Consider the following 14,905-nt stretch of genomic DNA (forward strand, 5'->3'; position numbering starts at 1 on the left):
TAGTTCTCATTAAATAGGTCATTCACGTCTTTAGTTAGGTTAATCCCTAGGTAACGTATTTGTTTTTAGCTATGGTAAACTGGATTATTTCCATAATTTCCTTTTCTGCTTGTACATTGCCCGTGTACAGAAAAGCTGCTTGTTTTTGTGTGTTTATTTTGTATCCTGCTACTTTGCCAAAATGGTTTATTAGGTCTAGGAGTTTGGGGACTGACTTTTTGGGGTCCTTCAGATAAAAGATCATGTCATCTTCGAATAGGGATAGTTTGGTTTCTTCTTTGCCAATGTGGATCCCTTTGATGCCCTCCTCTTGCCTTATTGCTATGGCTAGGAATTATGTTGAACAGAAGTGGGGAGAGTGGGCCATCCTTGTCTTGTTCCTGAGTTTAGGGGAAATGGTTTTAGTTTCTCCCCATTTAATATGATGTTAGCAATTGGTCTGTTGTATATGGCTTTTATTGTTTTAAAGAATGTTCCATTTATTCCTGTTCTCTCCAGGGCTTTTAACATGTATGGGTGTTGTATTTTGTCAAAGGCATTTTGGGCATCAGTTGAGATGATGATGTGGTTCTTGGTCTTAGCTCTGTTGATGTGGTCAATTAGGTTTATTGATTTGCTGATGTTGAACCATCCTTGCATCTGTGGGATGAAGCCTACTTGATCATGATGTATAATTTTCTTGATCAGTTTCTGGATCCTGTTAGATAATATTTTGTTGAGGAGCTTTCCATCTGTGTTCATTAGTAATATTGGTATGCAATTCTCTTTTTTTGTTGGGTCTTTGCCTGGTTTGGGGATGAGTATAATATTAGGTTGATTGAATGAGTTTGGGATTTCTCCCTCTGTTTCTATTTCACGGAAGCATTTGAGAAGTATTGGTATTAGCTCCTCACTAAAGGTTTGATAGAATTCATTGGTGAATCCATCTGGGCCTGGGCTTTTCTTTGTTGGGAGGCTCGCTTTAAATTATTGGTTTATTTAGTTGATTTATTTCTTCTTGATTCAGTTTGGGCAGTTTATACTTCTCTAAGAATTGATCCATTTCTGTAAAATTATTGTTTTTTAGTGAGTAGAGGTTCTGGAAATAGTTCCTTATGATTGTTTGAATATTTTGTGTATTTGTTGTATTCTTGAGAGGGGTCTGTCAATTTTATTGATTTTCTCAAAGAACCAGCTTTTAATTTTATTTATTTGTTGAATGGTCTTTCTATTTTCAATCAGATTTAGCTCTTCTTTAATCATTGTGATCTCTGTCCTCCTAGTCGTTTTAGATTCATTTTTTTTCTTGTTTCTCCAGACGTTTTAGCTGCATCATGAGGTTATTTACCTGTTCTGATTCCATTCTTTTAATGTGTTCGCTGAGGGCAATGGTCTTGCCCCTCAGCACTGCCTTAGCAGTATCCCGTAGGTTTCTTTGTGATGTATGTTCATTGTCGTTGTGGCTTATGAATTCGTTAATTTCATTCTTAATTTGCTCTGTGACCCAAGGATTAGATAACAGTGAGGGGTTTAGCCTCCAATTATTTGTGTAGTCTCTGTGGTATCCTTTGCTATTGAGGGTTACCTTGATTCCACTATGATCAGGTATAATACATGGGATGACATCAATACTCTTGTATTTGCTGAGGTTCTTTGTGTGGGCTATGACATGATCTATTTTGGAGTATGTTCCATGGGCTGCTGAGAAGAATGTGTATTGGGTCTCTATGGAGTGAAAGACTGTACGGATCTGTCAGATCCATGTGGGATATGGTGTTTCTTAGGTCTTCGGCTCCCTTGCTTACCCTCTGTGTGTTGGATCTGTCTCCTGGAGTGAGTGAAGTATTAAAGTCTCCCAGTTAGATTGTATTTGGTTCTATTTTGTTCTGTAGTTCTGAAAGAATTTGTTTGACATATTTAGGGCCTCTTTTGTTCAGTGAGTATAAATTTATCACTGTGATATCTTGATTCTGGATTTTGTTTGTATTAAAATGTAGTGCCCTTCTTTATCTTTTTAGCTGATTATAATGAGAAGTCTAGCTTGTCTGAAATCAGGATGACTACCCCTGCCGTTTTGGTAGGTGTGTTTGCTTGGAAGATCTTGCTCCATCCTTTCATTCAGAGCCTGTTTTTGTCCCTTGCTGTAGGATGGGTCTCTTGGGTCTCTTGAAGATAGCAATTTTTTGTTTACGGATCCACTCTGTCAGTCTGCTCCTCTTTACCAGAGAATTTATACCATTTATATACAAAGAGATCATGGATAAGTGTGGTTTTTTTTCCCCTTCCATTTTCTTGTTAGGCTGTGTTTCCTCTCCCTTCTTTCTTGTCTTTACTGAGCTGCTCTTCCTGTTGGGCTCTGGCTGTTGTAGTTTCTTTCTGTTTCTGTCTGGGGGTCCCGTATGTTTTCTGTTGGGTGGGGTTCCCCTCTTAGAATTCACTGTAAGGCTGCTTTTTTACTCACATAATCCTTTAGTTCCTCTTTGCTATGGAAAGATCTGGTTTTCCCTCGAAGGTAAATTCTAATTTTGCTGGGTATCTAATTCTGGGTTGGCAGTTGTTGGCCTGGATGACATGGATTGTGTTCTTCCAGGTTCTTCATGGGTTGTAAGTTTGTATGGAGATGTCTGCCGTCATTCTGATCTTTTTCCATTATAATATAGTTCTTTCTTCATTTTGGCTGCGTTCAAATTTGCTCCTTGTTCTTGAGATCTGAGGCCTTGATAATTATGTGTCTAGGGGAGGATTTTCTAGGGTCTGGTCTGCCACGTGACCTATATGCTTTTGTTATTTGGATGAGGTTTTCCCCTTTGAGATTGGGGAAGTTCTCTGTAATAATTGTATTGAGTATGTATTGTATACCTTGCTCTGGTACTGCTCTCCTTCATCTATTCCGATTATACGCAGATTAGATCTCTTCTTTCTACTGGATTAGTCTGTCCTGGAATTTGACAGTTTCTTGGAGTGCGGTAACCTTCTGGTCTTTATCAGCTGAATGATCATCCAAAAGAGAGACTTGAGATTCAAGATGATCAATTCTTTGTGATGTGGTTTTGAGTGTGGTTTTCATCAAGGTGAGTGAGCTGGTTGCGAGATCAGCTCTCATTGTGGTAATTTCTTCTTTTAATGAGTTGTGTTTTGAATCTATTTTTTCATGCATTTCATTTCTCAGGATGTTAAGATCTTCTTTAAAGTAGGAGTAGACTGTATCTATTTTTGCTTCTATTTCTTTCTTGACTTCCTGAAGGTCCTTTGAGACTTCCATTCTAAACTCCTGGAATTGTTTTCTGAATTTGTTCCTGAGACTTTCAATCATTTCGTCTATCTTAGTCTCAGTTTTTTTTTTTTTTTTTTTTTTTTTTTTTTTTTTTTTTTTTTTTTTTTTATTCTCCATCTCCAATTTGGTCATACTACATTTTGGAGCTGGTGAGTTGGCTTGACCTTTCATACAATTTGTAATCTTTCTTTGTGATTTATGCATCTGGAGTTTTTGCACTTTCAGGGGCCTGTAGGTGGTGGACTTGGCTTGGCTTTGTGATGGTTCCCACTGGTTGGTCAGCAGAGACTTGTTTGTATCCTGGCTCTGGGTTTGAGTTTGGCTGTTGAACCTTACTGCCCTATGGGTGAGCGTGACTGCCTTGGTCGTTGCCGAGGCATTTACCCTCACCTCAGTTAAGGGTGAGTAGGGTCTTTGTCTTTCTCTGCAGGACTTTGCTCTGCCTCTGTGTTGTGCTGACCCATGTGGGCCCCTGTTGGGGTTCACAGGTCACAGATTCAGTGTGGTGTAGAGACTTTTCTCTTTTTTGATTCTTTTCCCTCTAGTTGCTGTGGGTCAAGAAAGCTCACCTATCAGATTGAATATTTCTGCCGAGGGGTGGCTTGCCCACCTGTGCAGAGCATTCCTGTCAGAGCAGGTGTTGCTGTTGAGGGGTGGCCCACCCACCTGTGTGGAGTGCACTTATCAGAGCGAGCATTGCTACTGAGGGGCAGCTTGCCCACTTGTGTGCTACCATGGGGGATGGATGTGAGACCCTCCTGCTGGAGGGCTAGTATTCTGACCCACGTTGGCCCTCTGAGGGGCACATGCATGTGAGCTCTTGTGCTTCTTTTGGGGGTGCGCTGCCCCAGATTGTTGGAGGGTGCTGTGCCCTCTCGTGAATCTACTGTGGGGGCGGTATGCATGGTCCCTAGCAGGTTCAAGTGTCTCCGTGTGGGTTGGTGCCCACGGACTCTCTGTGCCTCCGTTGGGGGGGGGGCATGTGCTCAGGCCCAGGTGAACCTGCTAGTCTCATATTGCACACCAGCAAGCCTGTGACTGTTGTTCAAAGAGTCCGTGCAGAGGGAGCTGGGGATATAGCCTAGTGGCAAGAGCGCTTGCCTCATATACATGAAGCCCTGGGTTTGACTCCCCAGCACCACACATACAAAAAATGGCCAGAAGTGGTGCTGTGACTCAAGTGGTAGAGTGCTAGCCTTGAGCAAAAAGAAGCCAGGGACAGTGCTCAGGCCCTGAGTCCAAGGCCCAGGACTGGCAAAAAAAAAAAAAATGAGTCTGTGCAGACCAGGGTGCCTCAGGTGGCATTTAAATACCTACCAGTCCCCAGGTCCCTGCTGGGGGGGGGGGTGGTGTTGACAGATTCAGGCTCCCAAGCTGGGGCTTTGGGGGATGCTGTCCTAAGGTGTCTCCCAGCCACTTTGTTTGGTAATGCTCTGCCTCTGCTAGCTCCTGTGTCCTCCCAGGAGTTGTGGGGTCCTAGAGCCACCAGATATGGGGCTCTTTTGCTCCCTCTTGGCAGGGAGGGAAAGGGAGGGAGGCTCTAGCTTCTTTGTCCCCTTGTGATGAGCGCTACATCAGGTTTTGGGTCTCTGCCAGAGCTGATCTCCCATTTGGGGGAATCGGTAAGTTACTGGTCCTGGATTGTGTGTGTGTCCCATGCTGCTGTGGGCTTTTCCAGGCTGGGGTATGGTGATTGATTGTTTGGCTGCAGTGGTCCTGGCTCTTCCTGTCCACGGCACCCAGTTCCCCTGCTGTTGTAGGGTCCCAGCCGTTCAGTCCTGCGCCACGTGTCCCGTGCCGCCATTGTTCTTGGTCCCATCTGTGTGCAGTCTGGGGCCTGTGGAGCTCCTGCTGTCTGGTCTCTGCACTCGCTGTGGGATTTTTCCACTGGTGCTTCTGTGGTGGCTGACAATCTGTGGTTCTGTTTGCTGGTGCTGGCGCTAGGGCTGCTTTCCCAGCCTGGCCCTTTTTGGGCCAGGGTGGGGAGCTTACTCTGGAGATTTTCCGGCTCCATGAGGTTATAGGCTTTTCTTTCTTTCTTCTTTTTCATTTCCTGTGTTTCTCTATTTGTTCTGGTTGTTGGATTTGCTGGTCTCTTGATGGGGCATTGGGTGTTGGAGTTCCCAGATCACTATTTGGTTGAAGCAAGTTGGGGTGGCTCCCTATTGTGATGGCACCATCTTCTCCTGTTTTTTTTTTTTTTTTTTTTTTTTTTTTTTTTACTTGGAGGGATTTAGTATGTTTAATGTTGATTAATGTAGCGTCTCATTAATGATAAGAGACCTTGCCTGATTGTTAGGACTTAAACTCTAAGTCCCAGGAATTGGAAAATGTTGAGATTCAAAAAATATGGAGTCACTGGCAAGGCCAATATAATTGTACTTGTATCAGTTAGTCTTAACTACTGAGACCTCATATACAAGGATAATAATAATCTTTAACGTAGACCATTCATATTTATGGAATCTTCTGAAAAGTGTGAATTTAGAAAGCCTAAAATTACTTTAGTTCTGAAACAATATGCATGCTATACAAATGCAAACTCACCATAAGTTTTTTGCTACCTATCATCTCTAACATGAACAATTTCAAAAGCCATCAACTATGACAGGTCAAAAGTAAAGCCATATAATAAAGGTCAATTTTCTTATCAAATGTAGTTCCTAGGAATACAACACTTCAAGTATGCAAACATAAGGCCCAAAGGGAAGAGTACTAGAATCTATCTGACACAGAAATCCAGTTGTGATAAATTTGTTTATGTAGTTTCTGCCTTGGCATTCAATTTTAGTTCAGATGTAAAGTGTTTTAATCAGTAACTTATGGATTTGTTGTAAATTCGTTTGCTTGAGCAGTTGTTTGCAATAAAACATACTGCTTAAACCCAACATTGTATGAATAAGTTCTTCATGCATGTTTTCTTTGTACTAGCCACTCTACAACCTCTTGGCTAACAGCTGAAAGTATAAGGTCTATAGACTTTAATGAAAGCATAGTTACAAGGCTCTTCTTATCTTTGTCTCTTTATCTGTCTTTCAGTCTTTCTCCCTCACACACACACATGCACGCACATAGGCACACACACACACACACACACGTGCACACACACACCCTTTCTCTCTCTCTCTCTCTCTCTCTCTCTCATTAATGCATTGTTATTTCAAAGGTTTTTCTTTGCTGGCTCTTTTGTGATTGAAACATTTGGTCACTTTCCTCATCATGTCTTCCTATATATTGGTTGCCATCCTAGTGAAAAACAAAACAAAAATAACTGGGGTGGGTAGCAGTGGGTCAGGCATGTAATCTTAGATACTCCAGAGGCTAAGGTGTGAGGATGGAGGTTCTAAATCAGCTCAGCCCAGCCAGAAAGGTCCTATGAGACTCTTATTTCCAATTAACCACTAAAAATCAGGAGCAGTGCTATGGCCCAAGTGAGAGCTAGAGCCTTTAGCACCAAGAGGCTCAAGGACAGCAACCAGGCCCTGAATTGAAGCTCCATAACTAACAGAGAGAGAGGTGGAGGGAGGGAGAGGGAGACAGGGAGGGAGAGAGGGAGGGAGGGAGGGAGGGAGGAAGGAAGGAAGGAAGGAAGGAAGGAAGGAAGGAAGGAAGGAAGGAAGAAAGGAAAGAAGGAAGGAAGGAAGGAAGGAAGGACAGGCAAGTGTCAGATACAAGCCACATAAACAGCTTTTCTGTGAGAGGAACATGAGCCAATTAGTTTTGGGACTCAAATGGAGACAAAAGTAAGTGTTTAAGGTGTCTTCTCTATCACATAAAGCATAGGGGTTATGCCTCCTAATGGCAGTTTCAAAAGCAGAGAAAGACATTACAATCTATTAGGAAAGAGTTCACGTGCCATTTTTTCTATTCATAAACAAATTTGGACCTTATTTCTTATTTGATTGTCATAAGTTATTTTATTTCTTTGAATTTCAGGTAACATTCATTCTAACATGGAGGTAATAATAACTTACTTTGAATGACTTTGCTAGGATGGAGAAATATACATGTCTATGTAGTATGTAACACAAAATAATATTTCATTATGTTAGCTACTACTATTAATAATGTGAAAAAGAAATACTAAATGTGGCATATAATCACACTGCTGCATTGCTCTGGAATTTAGAGTAACATAGAAAAATATTCAGGTTTTTTTTTGTTTTGTTTGTTTGTTTTTGCCAGTCCTGGGCTTGGACTCAGGGCCTGAGCTCTGTCCCTGGATTCTTTTTGCTCATGGCTAGCACTCTGCCACTTGAGCCACAGTGCCACTTATGGTCTTTTCTACACATGTGGTGCTGGGGAATCGAACCTAGGGCTTCACGTATACGAGGCAAGCACTCTTGCGACTAGGCCATATTCCCAGCCCTCACGTTTTTATATATGGTTTTTACATGAAATAAAGTAGAAAAATAAGAAATGCTTTGAAACATCCATGTTCTATTTTGTCTTTTTTCCTAAGTAAGAACAAGTGGTCAAGTGTGTGGATGAATTACTGACAAGTTCTTTATAACCCTTTCTTAATCATTGTATTCAACTCTGGTTTCTCACTTCATTGACTACAAAGGACACTAGTTGTATAAATATACTAACATATTTTGTTTATCTCTACATTACAATTGCTTCTCTTGTATTATACACATTGCTTTATTAACATATCTGTTACAGTTTTTGAAGTAAAAGATGATGTGTTGAAAGGTTCCCCCCCCCCTTAGTTTTCTAAAGCATACAACTAGCAGATTCTGGAAATATTCCACAATCTATTCTAGTCAATTAATACTTTCTTTAATTAGTATATGCTATACAAATACTATGAAGGATGTACAAATACAAACTCACAATAAATCTTTTGCTACCTGTCATCTCTAACCTGAACAATTTCAGAAGTCAACAACTATGACAGGTCAAAAGTAAATCCATATTATAAAGGTCACTTTTCTTATCAAATGTAGTTCCTAGGAATACAACACTTTAAGTACTCAAACATCAGGCCCAAAGGGAAGAGTATTAGAATCAAATGGAGAAAAAAGTATGTGTTTAAAGTGTCTTCTCTATCACATAAAGCATAGGGGTTATGCCTCCTAAAGGCAGTTTCAATAGCAGACAAAGACATTGCAATCTATTAGAAAAGAGTTCACATTAATTGAATATAAATTACAATCTTTCTCCACCAGTCCAGTAATTTTCTAATGTTTCCAATGGCCATAAATGTCAACACTATTAAACCTACTGAGCAAGTTCTACTTTTTGGTGTTTTCCATAATCTCTTTCTCCTCATTTCCTCATAACATCGCTTTATAGCCCTGCCAATTCATCTGTACGTGTATCAATGTCCTGGGAATGAGGAGCCGTATCTGTTTCCTTGATTCCTCCACACTATTTGGAACCATTTTCAAATGTATCTACCTGATCTTTGGCATTAGCATTGGAGTAAATTTCCTAAGTTAAAAAAAGAAAACAAAAAAATTAAAAACAACAAATTCAAAAGACTGGGTACTGAAAAACCATATAAACTTATCATACAGTTCTGGAGTTTGAAAATGGGAAAATCTGGTCTTGGACAAGGTATTGTTTTCTCTGATGGCAGGAGCAGAGATCTGTCTCCTATTTCTAGCCTGGCAATGGTTGGAATTTCTTAACTTATATATGCATCACCACTTCAGTCATGTGACTGACTTTCTGGTCTGCCTTTAAATTATCTACCTCTTATATGTATGTATCTCTGTGCCCAAATTTCCCTCTTTTACAAACATAGTAGACCCAAGTGGATTAGGGACTATGGTTATGCCCTCATTTTTACTTGATTACTTTTGTAAAGACCATATATCCCATATTTTCATGTAAGATCACATTCAGGAAACATTCTGAAGGTTAGATTTTAAGCATATCATTTTCGAAGATACATAATTCAGTCTAAGACAGAATATAAACCTCTTTCTACTTGTGTAAGACTCCATTTCTATGAAGCAACCAGAGTAATCTTTTTTAAAAGTGTAGTTCTTTATTTTGTAGTTAAAAACTTTTCACAATATTCTAATAGTTTAAGAATAAAAGCAACAGTGCTTGCATATGAACTATCCGAGTCTTCTTAGTCGTGTTCAGCATTATTTCCTGTATTATGGTATGCTCTTTCACAGTTCTCTGTTTAATCCCAAAATCAATTTTTTTTTATTTCCTCTTATATTCTCTCTTAACACAAAGGTGCTTTATATATTGGCTGTCCTATTTGGGACATGCTTTTTCATCTTGTCTGTTGTACACAACCTCAGATTTGTGTGTGTGTGTGTGTGTGTGTGTGTGTGTGTGTAAACCCTTAATCAGTTTTATATGAGTCTATATATCTCCTTTCCAGAATCACCCTTGTATCTATGTACACATTTGATTAATAGATACACCATCAAGTGAATTCTAAAGTTTAATGAAATTTAATGAAGGCAAATGATTACTGTCTCTCTCCAGTCACTAATACAAGAATTGGCCCATAATAGATACAATCAGTCGTTGGTAACTTGACAAACGAATGATTCAAACTTCTGAAGTCTAATGTGATCTCAGTTTCTCAGTGGTGAAAGATAAATAGTTCATATCTATCTTCTTGAAATAAAAAATAAAGATAATCAAATTTCTATAAAGCATATAAATGTTCTGAGTTTCTATGCCTAAATTATCTAGGACCACAAGCCAACAATTTTCAGATTGATTTGAGTCCTTAGACTACACTCTACAATTGATTTCTATTCCTTCCCAATCACATTGATACTGTGATATAAATGATTTGATCCTTTTATAAAGCAAGACAAGGGACTTTTTTACTTCTTCTTAATTTTTAAATAAGAAGGCATGCATGATTAAGTATCCTCATTCAACTTATTCAGCTGCTCAGAACAGTGTCCTGAAGACTGAACAATTTTCAATCAAAGTTAACTGCAAACTCATTTTATTCCATCTCTGGCCTTTTAAAGGGGAAAACCCCCAGCTATAAAGTAGCCCACAGTTGCCATCTGCCACTTTGAGGAATTCAGTTTGCAAATATTTGTCTCTCTCAGCTATCCTGAGTTACAGTGATTATGAAAGTAGGCACTCCCTATCTGAAAGTGATAGTGATAAATGACCTGTCAGCCAACCTGTCAAATACATTGATTGTAAAAATATGAGTACAGTAACTTCCATAGTCTCATTTCTGTCAGGAAGGGGAAGGAAATCTAACTGGACATATAGACCAACTTCTTTAGGCAGGATGATATTAGCAAAGACTAAAAATTACAAATAATGATTAACAAGCCCTGTATTTCAAATAAGAGGACTTGATTTTAAAAATAGCCATTTATATTTATTACAAGCTTTGGCTTGTTTTTATTAATGTTTTCCCCAAACCAAGGAGAGTTTGCTCGTCAGTGGATTTTTCTTTGCCTCCTGGAACACTGGTAAAATTTCCCAACACATTTTTTCCTAGGGATATCTACTCACTTGGAAATACATCAGACTCTCTGACAAAAATTAATTTTACATTATGTGGATAATATATGCTTTATGGAGAAATAAAAGTTCTATCCTCAAGAAAGACAGAAGAATAACTATCTTGAGGCACTTTAATGACCATGAACAAGCCCACAATAGAGCCACTAGCAACCTACATGCCCTTCAATGGATTAATGGGTCAAGAAAATAAAATATATGTGCGTGTCACACCACACACACACACACACACACACACACACACACACACACACACAAATTCTATATTCCCATCAGGGAGCAGAGCATAGTCCTATTCATTGGGAAATAAAAAGACTTGGAAAAAATTATATTAAGCAAAGTAAGTTAGACCCAAAGAAACATAGGGTACATGGTTTCCTTCACTGCCATAACTAGGATATATGTATAAATCTACAACTTAATCCAATGGATAGTAAAAGACACTTAGCTATGACTAATTGAACAGCACTTTAGCATTCGCTCAGTGAGAACAAAGGTGAATATTCTTAGAAGAAGATCACAATGCTCAATACCTATGTGTATATGACCATATAAAATGACACTTACTGAAATCAACTCCAAGAAATAGAAACAATGTTTTAACTCTACTGTTGGCAGTTATTTCTTTTTTCTTTCTTTCTTTCCCTTGCTTTATTTCCTTTTGTCACTGTTTTTGATATGTTTACCCTGTGTCTTATATATGTTTATCTCATTTGGGGATGGGTAGGGGAATCACAGAAATTGTGGGATAAAGAGTGATCCAATTCAGCAGTGATACTCACTTCACTCTATGTTGAAAATGAACTATACCACCTGGGGGGAGGAGTTTTTGGAGGGGGAAAATGAGGGAGGTGATAACATTGTTCCAAAACAAATGTAATCATTACCTGTAACTAACCCCTTTGTACATCACCTTTACAATAAAATTATTTTTAAAAATAAATATTTAAATAAGATTTTGGTGTTGTTTGTTTTGAGTTGATTTGATGTTATTCTGCTTAGGTATTTATTTATTTATTTATTTATTTGCAATTATTGCTTCATATTTGCTTTTCTTTCTACTTTACTTTTCCCCCTATTGCTCCTTTTTCCTCCTATTACTTCACCTCACTTCCCATAGAACACTAAATTTAAAGGAATAAAAGCAAGATGATACTATGCTTTATTTCTTCCTCTCCAGTGAATTCAACTTTAAATGAATGTAGAACGACATTCAAAAGCTATTCCAAGTAATGTGTCAAAAGTCCTTCATTTTTACATAAGTTCTCCAATTTCAGGTAGCAGAAAATGAACAAGGAATGTGATATTCCGCAGGGAACTTTGATGTTAGCATGTATTTTTCAAAATACTTCCTCAACATGTAGTAAGGATGTCAGACTTGGAAGTTAATGACTGTAAGTGAAAATATGAGTAAAACTCTGCATTTTTATCATCTTCTTCACTTTTCCTTGGCCAATGTGGCAATGAGAATCGAAAAGATTTTCCTGACATATTTTTTTTCTGTGTAATCATGCAAATGCCATACAAAACTGACAAGGTTGGAAGAATTTGAGGAGTAAACACACAAACCTTCAGTCCTCTTCTTAGTATCTGAAGGGCAAGGCAAGTTGACTTTCACCAAATGATGAAAACCTTTCATGTAATTGATTCTGTTTTTATTGTGAAATGAAACAACAATTAAAATAAGGCCCAGTCTATATTAAAATATGAATTTGTTTTAAGTAAGAACTGTGGAAGAATTGGTAAATTGCATAGAATAAGTAAATTTCATTGTTGCTGTCAGTAGCATTGTAGTAAGGTTCTTGAAAGAGGGGACTTGCAAGCTTTGCCTTTTGGGAGGGGTATAGGAATCCAAGAGTTTGAGGCTATCCACCTGCAAAAGTAGAAATAACACAAATAAAACCATGAAGCATATCCTCAGGAAAAAAAGTGTAAGTGCCTCTTCGTGCAATGGAATAAAAATAAGGAAATTGTTTTTAAGAAGAAAGAAATCTAGATTAAGATACATTGTAATCCGAAAATACTTTGTTAAATGGTAATTTCTTTATACAAGTGCTTAAAGATAAAAATTTTAAATAAATAAATCTAAAAAAGAGATCTTCAAAAATAATAACATTTTTAGATGTATTCCAGTAGCACATAAGTCCTGCTTTTTTAGTGATTAATTGGAGGTCAACATTTCAGAGATCTTGCTGTCCAGGATGCATTTGAAGCATGATTCTCAGATATCAACCTCCTGAGTATCTAGGATTATAGGCATAAGCCACTGGCACCTAGATTTCTTGTTTTACTTTTTAACATAGCATCTTGTCCAGGTCATTGGTATCCAAGTTGCTTTATTGAAAATAGGAAGGTCATTTGAATGGGCCAAAATGTAGAAGATAAATTTCAGTGTTCTTGGTCGTCTAGCCTCATGATTGCACCAAGCATATTATCAGTCAAAGTTTCCAGCACTCTTAATGAATGTCTTTTTCTCGCGACTAATTGTTTTCCTAAATTGCCAAGTTTCATTTGGAGTTTCAGAATCCTCAAGTCTAATTCTATCTGTGTACTCAGAGGAGGAATATATGGAGGAATTTATGGAGATATGGAAATTTCTGAATGCTTTCACATTTCAATGCTAATCTGCTGGAATCAAAGATCAAAGTTTTGGCCAGAATATACAATGGGTTTTCTACTACTATCTTCCTCAGTGTTAAAAAAATGTGAAGTCACTATAAAGAGAAATACTCAGAGTAGATAGATAGATAGATAGATAGATAGATAGATAGATAGATATAGATATAGATATAGATATAGATATAGATATAGATATAGATATATGAGATCCAACCACAGGGCAAGAAACCTTTGGGAGTTTGATGATAACAGAGAGTTTCGGTTGGAGTCATTTATTCTTGTGTGTTTTTATGATAGAAGACTTCAAACAAGATGTGAAATACAAGGGAATTCATAACAAAATGTATTAAGAATTTAAAATTTTTTTTTTTTTGGCCAGTCCTGGGCCTTGGACTCAGGGCCTAAGCACTGTCCCTGGCTTCCTTTTTGCTCAAGGCTAGCACTCTGCCACTTGAGCCACAGTGCCACTTCTGGCCGTTTTCTGTATATGTGGTTCTGGGGAATCGAACCCAGGGCCTCATGTATACGAGGCAAACTCTCTTGCCACTAGGCCATATCCCCAGCCCCAAGAATTTTAAAATTTTTTAAAAGAAACAAAAATATGCTTCCATACAAGAGAATGTGCTAGCTCAGACAAGAGACATGGAGTTCATTTCGCTTAGTATCATCCTATGTGTTCATAAGGGCATAGCTATTGGGCTCTTGTCATCCTCTGCTGGGACTACCCTAAACCTGTACTAATTATTCCCTATGAGGGAGACCATAGAGTCCATGTTTCTTTGGGTCTGGCTCACTTCACTTAGTATAATTTTATCCAAGTCCTTCCATTCCCTTATGAATGGGGCAATTTCATTCTTTCTTATAGAGGCATAAAATTCCATTGTGTATATGTACCACATTTTCCTGATCCATTCGTCTACTGAGGGGCAACTGGGTGGGTTCCATATTTTAGCTATGACAAATTGTGCTGCAATGAACATTGTTATGCTTGTGGCTTTAGTGTGTTCTTGTTTGTGGTCTTTTAGGGGAGTTCTATGTTTAGCCTTCTGAGGAATCTCCATACCGCTTGCCAGAGTGGCTGAACCAGTTTACATCCCCACCAACATTATAATACGGTTCCCTTTTAGCCACATGCCCTCCAACATTCATTATTGTCAGTTTTTTTGATAAAGGACATTCTTACTGGTTTGAGGTAGAATCTCAATGTTGTTTTGATTTGCATTTCTTTTATGGCCCGTGATGTAAAGCACTTTTTCGTATGTCTCTTGGCCATTCTCATTTCCTCATCAGAGAAGTCTCTTTTTAAGTCTTTAGCCCACTTGTTGAGGGGGCTGTTTGTTCTTTCCAGTTTTGTTTTGGAGAAATGTAATTTTTTTAGTTCTGCATATATTTTAGATATGAGGCCTTTGTCCATTGTATGGCCAGTAAAGATCTTTCCCTAATCTGTGGGCTTTCTGTTTATCTTGAGAGCTATGGCCTTTGCCCTGCAGAAGCTCTGCAGTTTGACGCAGTCCCATTTGAACATCCTTTCTTTGATTTGTAGCAATTCTGGGTCTT

This window comes from Perognathus longimembris, chromosome 13, assembly GCF_023159225.1.
Source record: "Perognathus longimembris pacificus isolate PPM17 chromosome 13, ASM2315922v1, whole genome shotgun sequence".
In the NCBI taxonomy this organism is placed as follows: Eukaryota; Metazoa; Chordata; class Mammalia; order Rodentia; family Heteromyidae; genus Perognathus; species Perognathus longimembris.